This window comes from Rhyacophila brunnea, unplaced genomic scaffold (assembly GCF_057557595.1).
Source record: "Rhyacophila brunnea isolate RB1 unplaced genomic scaffold, BYU_Rbru_1.0 scaffold_8, whole genome shotgun sequence".
NCBI classification, from domain to species: domain Eukaryota; kingdom Metazoa; phylum Arthropoda; class Insecta; order Trichoptera; family Rhyacophilidae; genus Rhyacophila; species Rhyacophila brunnea.
Genome location: NW_028233350.1, coordinates 33,823,769 through 33,840,116, shown reverse-complemented (window position 1 = coordinate 33,840,116; position 16,348 = coordinate 33,823,769).

Below are 16,348 nucleotides of genomic sequence, written 5' to 3'. Positions count from 1 at the left end.
TCTTGACCGGTTTGGGATTCCTCACACAATAATAAATTTATATTAGTTAATAATATGTTATGATTCTGAAAAATTCTGGTACCATATCTACATTTACGACAATTCCGATGTACATAATCAACCAAATAAATATTGTTTTAGTATTAATTATCATTTTAAATTTATTATATACAATATTCTTAAAATTATTAAATGTGTATCGTAGTCGCCGGTCGCAGTAGCGTTTTCTAAATATAAATACTATTGGTTATCTTTAGAAAACGCTTTAGAGAGTTTTATAAGAGCCATTAGTTAAACTAGGTACCACAATTGAATCGATGGTTCAGTTGAGTTTTTGTTATCATAAAGTTGAATAGAACCATTATTTATTAAGATGTGACAATAAAAAATTGCAAAATAAAGACGTTGTTTTGTAGTGTGAAATAAATACACTTTCGTCAGTTTTTAGTCTTAAATTTGTAGAAATGACCCAACTCGACAAAATGCAGGAAAGTATGCGGGGAAGGGACACAAACGAGAGCTCACGTAATCTAGGAAGGTGTTTTACCGGCTTAATTGTAGCTATTAATATGTGTTTAGCTAATGCTGCGGAATTCCAAACGATTCATTTGCATATTTTGCCGATGTTAATTTTGCCAACACATTTTTTTTGCTTTCTTTTACTGTTTAGCTATACAAGCTTTTAATGGTAATGAAAGGACGTGGAAAGGTTATTTTTGATTGTTATTACGGAGGTTGTTTTTTGCATTGAATAATTGAAAGCAATTAATAATCACTGATGATGGGAGGGAGGGGGGTTATCAAGTTTCATTGCGCCGTCTGGGTTTTTATTAGAATGTAATTTATTGTTGTTTTATAAAATGAAAAACAATTAAAAACCCATTAGTGTTATGAAACTATAACATTATAAATAAAACTACCCTTTATTTGCTTAGTTACGCTTAAGTATCTCAATATGAATAATATTTATGGTAGTTCAGCTGAAGCTAATGTTTACAGTAATTTCTTAAAGATAACTAATTTATCCATGATCCAAAATCAAACGTCTACAGAAACTGCAAATATGCGACTCATTTCACGTAGATTTTTTACAAATTCGACTTATCAAAATGTTCTTAAATACCAAGGATTCAGTATATTTCCAGTATATTATATTCAGTCTAGTCAGTAAAGATGGTCTTTATCCATTCACTAGATATAACTGGCTCACCTTAGTCTTGCAATTTTACTACCTGAGTAGTATTAAGTTCTCAAATTCTTCATTAGTCTAGTAATTGTAACAAATACGTTCATACACATTTTTTTATTCACAATATACTCCAAATATCGCATTTTGAACCAGAATATACCATAAAAAGTCTCGTTACTATTTTAAAAATCTGGGTCTTGACTTTTCAAGACAACAGTTTTGACTTAAGATTTCTTGGTTCTAAATTAGTACAGATGTTGCAATTTTTATTATTTTACGTCCCACGTTCATGTTTTTGTCTGTGGTAGATAACAATTGTGAAAATATATGTGAAGCTACTCGTACCTATATATTTTCTAGAGTATATTACGACATTGACTATTAATAATTATTACAGATAAATATAAATAACAATATTATATTAATAATGTCCATTTTTCTTTTGTTATAGGTAAGAAACACTTTCAAATACAAACTTGAAATGTGCACTGTTTGCTAAGGGAATCAGATAAGAAAGTAAGTACAATTCAATTTTATGACTATTAATATTGTTATAATTGACTCTTTTACATGATTAAAATCACTTTATCATTATTTATATACTGAGGCGGTTAATTGTTACAATAAGTAGTTATCCGTCTAACTAAACTGTCATAACTGTCTACCTTGCTCTAAAAGTTAACACAGCCTAGAGGCTGTTAATACATGGCACTTTTTGACAGTTTAGATTGTTAACTTATTGTAACAATTAACCCACTCAATACATAAATATGATAAACTACCGTCGATAGCCGGCTTGTATATATAATAACTTTGTATATCTCCCAAAAATAGCAAGCACTTTATATACTAAATAATATTGTTTTGATACTACGCAAAGATGTCAATGATTTATTTAAGACGTAACTAATTGGCTTTGCATATTTCATTCGTAATCATTTTAAATAATTATGTATAAAAAAATATTTAATGCAATCACTCTATTTTTATATTGAGTAGCGAAGAAGCAAGATTCCATTATATTGTCGTACTAATTTTACTATGACAAGTTATATCAAGTCATGGTCTTTCAATTTTTCTTCCTCTATTCTATACGGTGCTCAGTAATCTCAGACCAGTCCGCACACCGAGAAGTTCCATTGCCAGTTAAAAACGCGTATATGAAAAAAGAAACTAATTTTATAACGTCCGATATTTACGATAACATTTTAGTCTATCCATAAATAACTATAAACAGTAATTTAAAAAAATGATTAAAAACATAAATTAATATAATACTATAATATTTTATTAACTGATGGAATAATGAAATTATTCCAGACAATCGATCCCTTTGCGGTCTCTCGAATGTCTATCAAATTGTCCCCCAAAATTTCTATCTTCAATTAATTGACAGCTTTTTCCGCAACGCGCTTCTACCGCCTTCAATTTTAGACTTCAACCCCTTTCGTCAAAGTCTAACATAGTGATAGCAAACAGTTTATAATATTTTTTATAAAATAGGTACTACAAAAAAAGTTTATTAAAATCATATTTACACTATAGTCAATAATAGTATACCGCAATATCAATATAACATAGGTAAAATCTATCGCATCACGTCGTTTTGAGTAAGTACTATTAATTATTGATGGAGATAGTTTTTGTTACCCAAAGCAGTAATTTTTAAGATTTGAAGGTCTTCAGGATCGTTAGAAAAAACAACAACGCTGTCTAAAAAGCACAGGTAATTAAGATATTATGTAATTCGTCGTTCATGGCGACTTCATTGTTTTTCCAGTCAAGTTTCAATTTCAATTTATTTTTTAACATATTGTGGACGTTACAGACGTTCACAACATGACATGAAAAATTATTATTAAAGAAAAAAGTAATAAAAACGATAAAAATGAAAATATAAAAAGAAAGGAAATCATAAACATACAAAAGCAGTAAAAATAGAATTATACATCGATAAGAGTTCAATGAACCCTATTTTAAGAATTTATAAAATAGCGTCCACCTAAACCCACTCTCACGCAAGTGAAATACCCTTATCAATTTGGTTGAACATAGTTATCGCCCTCCTTATTGGAATTACCAGTAGCATGTTGGTTCTGCACCCTGGGAGACTAAACAGCTGATGTTCTCTATTTCTAAGATAGTTATCAGTAGATTCTAAATAGATAATTTATCTACTTATAGTAAAATGGATTTCAGTTAAAATTGAATAAAAAAATACTAACACTTTATTAAAAATGCAATATTCTTCATTGAATATACCTACATACTTTGAAACAACCTTGGAAACATATATATATCTGTATTTGAAAGTTTGCATGAGCACCACAATACAGGAATCTTTCACCTAGATAGCGATCAAATCTATTGAGTCCAAATTATTCTGAAAGATTTAAAATTAAACATCTCTTCAAAGCAACTACAAGTTGTGCATATTTTCTAATTTTATATTGGTATCCTTTGAATTTAAAAAAAATAAACATTCTCTTGAGAAACTTTACTATAAATAATTGTTAAAAATTAATAAAAGTTTTTCTCAACTGGCCCAAGGGATGATTAATTCCTATCCGGAGCGAGCCGGGTCCAAACTCTCGGTCGTGTGTTCGAATCCCATTCATTGTGATTTTCGGTGAAGGTGACTAATAAGCCTAGGATCTCCCGGCCAGCGCGGCGTTTGCATACTAAATCATTAATTTCGCAGCCTATGTTTGGCCTTACTCTCACAAAAAACACGCACACCCATGCGTACTTTTAGCTTTGCTCATAAAACTAGAGCTGTCTTTTATATACACTATAATAAGAATCCATAAAATACATTTTAGGAAGCATAACTATTAGAAAAAGTAGACCAAGTTGTACTCAAATCTTACATATTTTACTGTCAGTAAAAGCTCTTATCCTTTGAGCTATCGGTTCACTTATGACTCATTCAAACAATGCTACTGTGCCTATAAATAGTTATTTATGACAAATACATTGAACAGTGACTGAATTATTAATAGCGTGTCTGGCGCACAAATGATGATGGTGGAAGGTATGTTAGGAATTTATATACGATTAGAGCTCCCATAATTGGCTCAAACAAATAATATAGATACTTTTTAACTTTACTATATTCAATAAACATGACATAACTTCCTTAGTACTTAAATAATAATTGCAATATGTACTACGTAGACATAAACCTATTTTTTTTATTTTTGGACGTAAGCAACGATGTAACTGCAGTTAGATTAATAGGACATAATATCTTAATTATCGGAGATGTCATTCCTCAGACATGAGGTCACTTTGGCGAAAATCTACCACTCTCTGGCCGCTGTTATATCCATTCAGCAGCATCCCATCTCGCATAGACGATTTTTCAAAATTGATTGAAGCATATAAATGGTTGCCTCCTGGCTTTGGATGAACTTAATGTACCTTATGTATTTATTGTATTGTTATTCATTATTATAACGATATCGTTTTATTTTAAGAGATTACTATTATATTATTAATACTTTCGACCGAAGGTACTTGATGGAATTTGAATTTAAATTCTAATGGATTCAAGCTCTGTACTATTCCATTTAAGTCGTTTTTTGCGACCCGGGTTTCGCCTTTCGGCATCTTCAGGCGTCGTGTACACTCACCAAAGGCAAACACACACTGACAACGAACACCCTTAACTCTACCTTATATAATAAAACAATACAATAAAGTAGGTAAAAACTCCATTACCTACCTATTTAGTCAGAAATTACAACAAAAAGTACAATAAACAAATTATGAATAGCTGAAGTGTCAGTAAAAAACCCAATTAGTAAAAACCCTATCTTATTAATAACAATACACTGGACAGCATATTATTATAATAAATCGTCAAACCTAATAATAGGTCAAAATTCTTTATAACAATAAAAAAATACTACACTCAAGAGGTGTAAATCGTCAATTCTAAGAAAAATAATTAATCGAGTTAACTAATGAGATGTCTATAATAATACTACTTACAAGGTACCTACTTTTATTTTTATAACATTATTTTTTAACAAAAACAAAATTATACATATAAACTCGCTTAATATAATATAATATATAACTCACCTAATATAATATATATATATATTATACAATTATGCATACCTAAATCCTCATCCCTAGACTCTCATACAAATATATATAATCTCATACAAACATATATAAATTGTGTGTCAATACAATTGACCATAATATAGTCTCATATGTAAAACATCATATTATAGGATATAACAAAGGGCTACTAGGAAAGCTGAGTTGATCGTTCAATATAGGTAAGCTCTGCAACTGTGCTCTATTTATTTCTAATATTTCTTGGTAGAATAATTTATAATCACCCGTATGACTGTGAAGTAGTTTTGCACCCTTTTCAATGTCAAACGTGTGTTTTTCATTTAATAAGTGGTTAGCAAACGTTGAAGTATCCTTCTCCAATCTTTGGGCTGCTAAATGTTCTGAAATTCTAATATTTAGGCTCCTCGTAGTTTTCCCAATGTAAAATTTAGGACAGTTGTTACAGTCTAATTTGTAAATACCGGATTTATTTTTAATCTCTATGGAGTCTTTATTATTTATTAATAATCTACCAACTGTGTTATTACAATAAAATGCCGGTTTGACATTATTTTTGGACAGATGTTTTATAACTTTTTCACTGGTTTTACCTATATAACTTAATCTACACCAATGATTAGCAATGACCGGTATGGTAGGTTCTATACCTTTATATAATAATTTAGATACTAATTTTATTTTCTTTTTTATTAAAAGTTTGTCGGTTTTGTAGGTAAAACCAGTGAAAAAGTTATAAAACATCTGTCCAAAAATAATGTCAAACCGGCATTTTATTGTAATAACACAGTTGGTAGATTATTAATAAATAATAAAGACTCCATAGAGATTAAAAATAAATCCGGTATTTACAAATTAGACTGTAACAACTGTCCTAAATTTTACATTGGGAAAACTACGAGGAGCCTAAATATTAGAATTTCAGAACATTTAGCAGCCCAAAGATTGGAGAAGGATACTTCAACGTTTGCTAACCACTTATTAAATGAAAAACACACGTTTGACATTGAAAAGGGTGCAAAACTACTTCACAGTCATACGGGTGATTATAAATTATTCTACCAAGAAATATTAGAAATAAATAGAGCACAGTTGCAGAGCTTACCTATATTGAACGATCAACTCAGCTTTCCTAGTAGCCCTTTGTTATATCCTATAATATGATGTTTTACATATGAGACTATATTATGGTCAATTGTATTGACACACAATTTATATATGTTTGTATGAGATTATATATATTTGTATGAGAGTCTAGGGATGAGGATTTAGGTATGCATAATTGTATAATATATATATATATTATATTAGGTGAGTTATATATTATATTATATTAAGCGAGTTTATATGTATAATTTTGTTTTTGTTAAAAAATAATGTTATAAAAATAAAAGTAGGTACCTTGTAAGTAGTATTATTATAGACATCTCATTAGTTAACTCGATTAATTATTTTTCTTAGAATTGACGATTTACACCTCTTGAGTGTAGTATTTTTTTTATTGTTATAAAGAATTTTGACCTATTATTAGGTTTGACGATTTATTATAATAATATGCTGTCCAGTGTATTGTTATTAATAAGATAGGGTTTTTACTAATTGGGTTTTTTACTGACACTTCAGCTATTCATAATTTGTTTATTGTACTTTTTGTTGTAATTTCTGACTAAATAGGTAGGTAATGGAGTTTTTACCTACTTTATTGTATTGTTTTATTATATAAGGTAGAGTTAAGGGTGTTCGTTGTCAGTGTGTGTTTGCCTCTGGTGAGTGTACACGACGCCTGAAGATGCCGAAAGGCGAAACCCGGGTCGCAAAAAACGACTTAAATGGAATAGTACAGAGCTTGAATCCATTAGAATTTAGATTACTATTATTTTTTAAATTCTTTGACTAAATAGTAGTATGCATACAATGCAATAGGATTGATGAAAGTACAACAGATAATATTTACCATAAACTAATAAAATGACAGGAGAAAATAATATTGTGTCTACGCTTATTTATACCCCGTTTACACGTGCATGGATTTACTGTTGACAGGAAGTATTATCGCGGCCATAACAAGAAAATGTATGGGTAAACATGTATTATTCTTCAATTGGCAAGATTGCATGCATGAATCAAAAAAGTTTGAAAGCTTCTGAATTTTAATGCGACAGTAGGATATTTTCGATTTGTGCCTGCGCAGTATAATGAAAGTGGCGAACCTGCCGGCGAAAAACGAACTGTGAACAAATGTTCAGTTTTACGATTTTCACAAGGTACCTACCTGTCAAATAGTACTATAAAATGACAACATTGCGTCTCGCACACTTTTAAAGAATGAATTGAAGAGACATTCAGCACTTTTACGTATAAACAGTTATTGTCACGATAGTTTAAAATACTCACTATTGCTGCCAGTAAATCCATGCAAACGTACAGGCGCTAAATTATGCTCAAATGGTTTGACTGTAGCTCCGCATTTTGGTTGCATACAACATGACAATATACTATGTATAGAGAAGTCACCTTGTATGAATTTGACTCAAATTTTGACGTGTTTTAAGTCACAGGGAAGCAAACGTATTCTCTTTGCTTAATCGACTATTCCGTCGCGTGAAATGAATGAAAGGGCGTGGTCGAATTTAAATTTCGAGCACGAGACTGACGTGAACTATTTATCGGAGGTGTGAACCTACAACATTACACAGTAGACTAGTTGTTCAAGCAGTTGACTACCATACTTTTATATAGGTACAATAATACAATTTTATAATAAACACCATTATTTGATAATGTAATAATTTTTATTTAACATTCTTAATTTTAGAACAAGCACGTTATGACCATGCCTACTAGAAAAATCTTGGAAAAAAATACACGAAAATGTACTTGAACACACATTGATTAATAATTCGGTATAAACCCTTAACTAATTAGGTAACAGAATTGGAATTTTCGTTACATTTATACATTTGTGGCGGTTCTCTTCATTTACCATTTTTTAAATGAGTTTCTGTTTGAATCGTGTGAATTTCTTCAAAACTGAATAATCAGAATTAAAAATGTAACATTCTTCGATTAACATAATTTATTTGATTTAGAGTTATATTTATAATATATTGGTTAAATGCGACGGATGGGGCGTAAACCCGTGGAGATGCAGGGTTCGATTCCCGGCCGGGGTGGCTTACTTTTTTCAAAAAAGATTTTTTCTATTGGTTATAATATACTCTCTCAGAAAGTGTTTTTCTAAATTATATATTATGTTTTATATTTATAAGCTATATAGCTAATATTTTTTTTCAATCCAGAATTCCTACCAATCGTAACCTTTATAGATATTTTACTTGTTATAAATGTGTACAATAAAAACAATAATATATTATAAGAATTAATAAACACTTATGTACTTAATTATGTACCTAATTATGTACATAATTCGATATATTATGATAATTACGAAAAATTTTGCCGTATATTAAAATACGTCAGTGAATAAAACATAATGTACCTACCTGACACTAAGTGCAAGAACGTAGTGGTCGCGCGAGGGCGGCGCGGCGGCGTCTTGCAAAACTCAAACGTATAACCGTGTGTAAAATGTTCGTAGACAGTGTGTTTTTTGGGGCATAATACACACGGTTATACGTTTGAGTTTCGCAAGACGCCGCCGCGCCGCACCCGCTAAATGACTACGGACGAGCACTAAATTACTACCGATTTTAACTTGGCATCTTCCTTGTTTGTCAAGCCGTAGCATAAACTGGTCGCATTTTTAAACATTTAACGTTAAATAAGTAAAATTAAATCTTTTATTACCTCACCTATAAAATATATTGAGTTAGATAATCCATCCATATTAAAGTATTAAATACATATTTCTACTGTAAATAAATAACTATTTCAAACTTTTTTACATAATATCCATAAAACAACTTTTTTATATTCTTGAAATAAAGCTACAACCATCCTTAAAACGAGATACCTATCTCGCGTTTCTATAAATTATTAATTTGCTGTAAATACTATTTTCATGTCGAGTATTTATTTATTATTCACGTTAAAATTGCGTAAACACAATTTACATTAGAAACCAATATCATGCCCTACAGATACGAGACATTTTCTTTGCACCAATGTGCCTACATTATATTATTATTATTGTAAACGATATTTCCTATTGAGTGAACTTGCAGATATGGCTCAGAATAATTGATGGTGTTGTTTCAGATTCTGATTGTGCCCGCAAACGTTCATTTTCTATTTAAGACATCAATTCGATGACGTTCGCCTTTGAGAGATGAGGGTATTTCCTTCAGAGGAATTTATTTGTATCAGACATATTAAAATAGCGTGTGGCTTTAAACTGGTTAATTATTTCGTACTTCTGCACTGAATAGATTTAAATGCTTTATATTTAAATATTTCTGCCGCCGTGCCGCCGCGCCGCACCCGCCAAATGACTACGGACGAGCACTAAATTACTACCGATTTTAACTTGGCATCTTCCTTGTTTGTCAAGCCGTAGCATAAACTGGTCGCATTTTTAAACATTTAACGTTAAATAAATAAAATTAAATCTTTTATTACCTCACCTATAAAATATATTGAGTTAGATAATCCATCCTTATTAAAGTATTAAATACATATTTCTACTGTAAATAAATAACTATTTCAAACTTTTTTACATAATATCCATAAAACAACTTTTTTATATTCTTGAAATAAAGCTACAACCATCCTTAAAACGAGATACCTATCTCGCGTTTCTATAAATTATTAATTTGCTGTAAATACTATTTTCATGTCCAGTATTTATTTATTATTCACGTTAAAATTGCGTAAACAAAATTTACATTAGAAACCAATATCATGCCCTACAGATACGAGACATTTTCTTTGCACCAATGTGCCTACATGATATTATTATTATTGTGAACGATATTTCCTATTGAGTGAACTTGCAGATATGGCTCAGAATAATTGATGGTGTTGTCTCAGATTCTGATTGTGCCCGCAAACGTTCATTTTCTATTTAAGACATCAATTCGATGACGTTCGTCTTTGAGAAATGAGGGTATTTCCTTCAGAGGAATTTATTTGTATCAGACATATTAAAATAGCGTGTGGCTTTAAACTGGTTAATTATTTCGTACTTCCGCACTGAATAGATTTGAATGCTTTATATTTAAATATTTCTTTGGTAATGGTCCGAAGTATTTAATATTTACACAGATATACTCACTGCAAAATGAGTAGTATAGATTCAAAAGTATTACAAATATTTATATTCAATATTACTTAGAGTTATTACTTAGACCATTAGTGGAAAAAGCGGATGTGAAACAGAAATCAAAAGGCCCATACAGATTGTGAAAAATGTGATGACACATCTTATTACTATGTATATGTAATTTTATTGTATTTTTTTTATATAATATAAATTTAAATATTATACATTTTTGTATATTGGTATTTTATTTAGTGGTATAAAGAAAAGGAATTTCTAAGATTCCATTAAGAGAACCTACCTACATCTATAAAGTATCATTCAAGCATAAAATTACACGGCTTCCTTAACAAAACGAGCATAATTATTTTAATTATTATAAAGTATAATAGAATGAGAAATATGTGCAATTAAATATACATAATTTTGTCGTTTACATATTATTTGTACAAGTTTTTATAATAAAAATCCCTTTGATTCCCGGCAGGGCAACGTTTTCCGTGACGAAAGCAGACAACAAAGAGCAGGTTTAAAATATTCGAAAGATAGCAATTAAAATACCCCATCTTCTCTTATGTGTGTAGTTAATTTGTCGATAAACATGCGCCCACCCCTAAAGGCTTTGTGAGGCTCCGATAGCCGACGAATGGGAGGTGAGGGTAGTGGTGGGTCGGAGCGAGATGTTTGTTTATATATCGCGGGTGGTTTGTTATGATTATGCATCTAGTATATCCAATGACATATTAGTATATCCATAATATGAATAATACAAAATAAAAAAAAAATATTATTTTAGTGTTCATGTATCACTATAAATATGTGGAATTTTAATTATACCAATCTTTTCGTAGTAAAATAAAATATTGTACATTGTATGTATTATTTATTTTTATTATTATATATATATTAATTATTTTAATTTCATTTATAATTATTTAGTTTCAAATTTTAAATATTTATGACACATTTAAGTACCTAAATATATAGTCATTAATTAATGAATTATTATTTCGTAGGTATGTATCAGTGTATGGTAGGTACATTATTAAATAAATTCAATTTATAAAATATAATTACCTTTCGTTAAAAATTATTTATTTGAAAGTATGTGATTATAATTTAAGTGGACTGTATGGGTGGGTGAGTAGACTTTGCGGAAGTATGGGACCATAGGTATACACTAATCTTGGAATCAAGATTTGGTGCAAAAAGTATATTTTTTAAAAACAACAGAAATATTGCATCTAAATATAATTACAACTGACTACTTATAGGTGTGTATTATAGATTTAATAATAAAAAAAATCAATTTCCATGAATAGTAAGAATATAATTAATACATATGCCGTAAGTATTTTCTTTTATATGAATTCCAACTTTATACCTCGAGGGTTTAGGATCACTGAGGCCTATCTACAATAACACAGTTTTGATATAAATGTAAATTAAAAAATTGGTTCCAGAAAATTTATTAAATAAAACACACTATACTCAACTGTATCATGTAAACAGATATATAGAACATTCTGTCACTAATAAACAAGATTTTGGCATTATCGAAACGGAGGCTAACTCAAAACAAGCATTTTTGTAGTTAGGTCCCTGTGATCCTAAAACACCAAACTGAGGATAGTGACCCCCGGATGAAAATACCGTTGATTCTTCGTTCCTCCCAGTAAAAGCACGCGTGGCATCTATTAGTATAAAACCCAGTAACAATATTAAATTCCTCCCACATAGGTACATAAAATAATTTTATACTCGTTTTTCCGACATTAGACCTGATCAAATACTTCAGATTTTTAAGATTGTTTCTCATATTTGTAGCTATATAACAAACTGAGAAGAGCCTTTCTTAAATACTAGAAAATTTTTCCATAATTTGACCAGTTTATTAAATTTGTCTGTTTACGATTCTCTGAACATCTGCATACAGAATACTTACCATATTTCAACTACGCATAGTCTCTGTATGTCTTTAATCTTCACTTTCTAAATCTCAAATGCATATTTGGTAATCAACAGATCGTACTAGAAAATTGTGCATTTTTTACTAAACTTCAAAAAAATACGTATTTTTGCAAAAATTCTAAATTTACTTATTTGGGTTCTTTTGTTTTCTTCCGACTAAATGAATTTTATTGTTGAGCATAAGAAAATCTCTGAGTATAGATGAATTATTTATTTATTATCGCAGTATCTAAACACGTATGTATTCCAATATAATTGTATTCGATTGTATAATATCACTCGGACAAAACTCATTATTGCACTCACCCTTACAATACGGGGGTAGTTCACCCCCGAGACAATATCTTTAATAAGAGCAGGCGCCATACCTGCCCTTGTATTTGCTATATACGGCTGAGTCGTGTTCGCGCATATTCATTGCCTACTTAACATCTTTTAATATAGAGTGCTTTTTATACACCTTCTAAACGCGTGGCAAAAGAGGACCGAACCCTCCTGGGGTATACAAAATACTCCGATACATTATTTTCGGTTTTAATTATTGTAACAAAATTCAAATTTAAATATAGGTATGTACCTATGTTCTTTTATATATAAATAATTACAAGATAAATTGATTTTTTATATACTAACAACGTTTTTAAATTTTCTGTTGAATCACATAAACTTGACAGGAACTAGCTTAAACGATAGAAAAAATTGTACTTGATAGAAATAATACTGAAATGTCATTTTGACATGTCTTATTGATTTCCATAGTAACGCACGTATATATTATTAATTTAGTTGTTAGGACCCTAGCAACCAATAATAGTGGATTGGATTACGGATTTCTTCTGAAATAACTTTTCATACAAAACTGAATTAACTGAAAATGAATTCAATTCTACTTAAAGATGGCTAAAACTATTAAAAAAATGCATTGGCATCGTGTTCTGATATATTCTAAAAGTTTCAAATGTCTAGCTAGTCGGAAAGTTAGTTAAAAATCGATTGCAAGATTTGTATCGGACAAACAACCACCGGACAAATAAGAATATGAGCTAATAAAAACGTTGTAAAATTGGACTATCTCGTGACTTGTTCATTTATTGTGGCTGGTAAAATATAATTAAAAACATGTTATTTTACTATTGATTGGTAAATTAGTAAAAGTTAATAGTAAATTAAATTAAGCTAGCAAAATTCACTACTTGGTTGGGCCATTTATGTTTAGTTTAGTCGACATAATATTATATACCTTTAATGTTTATTAATTATTATTGAATTCAATTTTTTATTTATTAATATGACAGTACTTTTTATCAATGTAAAAATCCATTACACTTAATGGTAGTATTATGAGACCTTACGTTTGAATGTGAAGCATCAATACTTTTATATGAATGGAAATATTTCAACAGCAGTTATCCAAGACTGAGGTCGTCACGTACGTTAAGCGTACTATAAATGATTTTATAAGACGTTAAATAAAAATACCAATGAGATATATGAGCACGTAGAGACATGTTAAAAAATATAATAAGCAACAAATGCCCATACAAAACTACTGAACAATCAAACTTAAGTAAAATAATCTTCACATTTACAATATTATGACGCCGCAAATTTTCTTAATTCAGCACAATCGGCCTTATTTTTTTCTTTCCGTACTACGTAAGATATTCTCAGAAGATGTAGTTTTCATCCTATTTTTCTCTACCACATGGACATAATTATTATTAGAAAGGTCACAAAACTGAGCTTATAGAGTCTGCCAGAAAAATAACTACCATGCCTAGTAAGCGATTGACTGGTGTAAAGTTCTGTAGTCAGAACGGTTATTCCGATTCGCCTTTTAATATGTGTGAATAACATACATGTGTGCTTGTTTTTGGTGAAGGTGTTTAACGCCACATCCAGCAACATTAGACAGATAATCAGCTTCCTCATAGAGAGTTTTACCCTACCGAGGCGGTAAGGTGGCGGAAGGTAAAATTCACTGACGTCTGCATCTTCGCGGAAACTAGAATAGGGGAAAAAACAAAATCATTGTGGTCAAACACTACACTAGAGAAAACCTTCTTGGTACTCTGTATATTATTATTAGTCGAAACCACTAGATTTATTAATTTTACATTCTATGATTTAGCGAAATTTATTTTGATTAATCTAAAACAGGGGGGGGCAAATTGCGGCCCACCGGGTATTTTTTTGCGGCCCGCCATCATTATTTGTACTTCTGATTATGAATAACTTTTTTTATAATTTTTTAAAAAAATATTGACAATAGATTAAAATTTGAAGAATTTGTTGTTTCGTAAATGTATTATCTCAGTACGTCTTCCTTGCGTCTCGTCTCACACTATGTAACCACTATTTTCCACGTTGAACATCGATTTCAATAGATATTGATAGTGTACCGACAGAGCTACAACTTGAGATTATTGATCTGCAGTGTGATACTGATTTAAGGGAATTGCATCGTCGTGAAGAAATCTCCAAATTTTACAATGTCCTTAATTCAGACAAATTCGACCAACTTAAAGATTATGCAAGAAAAATTTTCGTTATTTTTGGATCAATTTATATATGTGAACAAAAATTTTCGATCACGAACCTCAATAAAAATTCTTTACGATCAAATATCTCTGATGGCCATTTACAAGCAGTTTTGAGAATATCAACTACAAAATTAACACCCCCCCCCCCCCAGTGGGTCTATTCTATACCTATCGACCGCTAAAGTGATTAAGTGATAAATATTATCAAACTTAGGGTAGGTTTGTATCAAAATATTAACACTTATTGTAACAATTACACGAAGTTGGTTTTTATTGTTGCAATAAGTGCTATATTTTAACAGCACCTATCTTACTGCTGTTAAAATAAAGCACTTATTGCAACAATAAAAACCAACTTCGTGTAATTGTTACAATAAGTGTTAATATTTTGATACAACCCTACCCTAAGTTTGATACTATTTATCACTTTGACGTTCGATAAGTATAGAATAGACCCACTGATCTAAAACATCAATTTGGTTTCTGTAATCTAAATGGAAAATATCTTTAAAGAGAAGGCCAGACTATGTATAAAAACTGGTTGATTACGTCAAACTACGCATATAGAGGCAATATAACAATATAACACTAAACAGTAATTTAATATGATTATAATTTGGTTATGAAGACCACGATTTTGATAGTTTAATGGCTTACAGAAAGACTTGTGAGCACTGGGAGCAATTTTATTAACTAAAAAAAAGAGCAAAGAATCAATGAGAATGGAAAAGACTACACGCGGCATAAGTTCACCCAAGGATATAAAAGCAAAAAAGTAGACAATACGGTTTTTTATGTAGTATAAAAATTCATGCAAGATTATGAGTATACTATATAATTATTATTACGTAACTATAATATGATTTTATAAATATTATTGGTAAGCATCATTGAAATTCAAATATAAAATCTGTTGTATCTACGTAATATTATGCACTTTGCAAAAATATGAACGAGCTAGCTGAGTTTTAATGAGACAACTTTTTATGCGATTTGCCAAGGAGAAATTTTCACGGAAATCTGTCTGTTTAGGCGTAAACCCGTTTGTAAATAACTACAAGGATTTTTTACCAACTGAAGCTGTTTTGTGTACTTATCTAAAAATTTGCCATACTCTCTTTATGGCTTATATTAATAGATTGAATGATGACAAATATATTCATCGAGGTATTAACAATGTATTATACTTTATGGCTACTAATTGATTTAAATAGGTACTTATTCTACTTAATAAAATGAATGTTTAGTTAATTGATTTATGGTTTTTTTGCTCATTTAAAATAACTTTTATTTCATACGTTCAAGTCATGATCTACAAAATATATTTAAGATAAT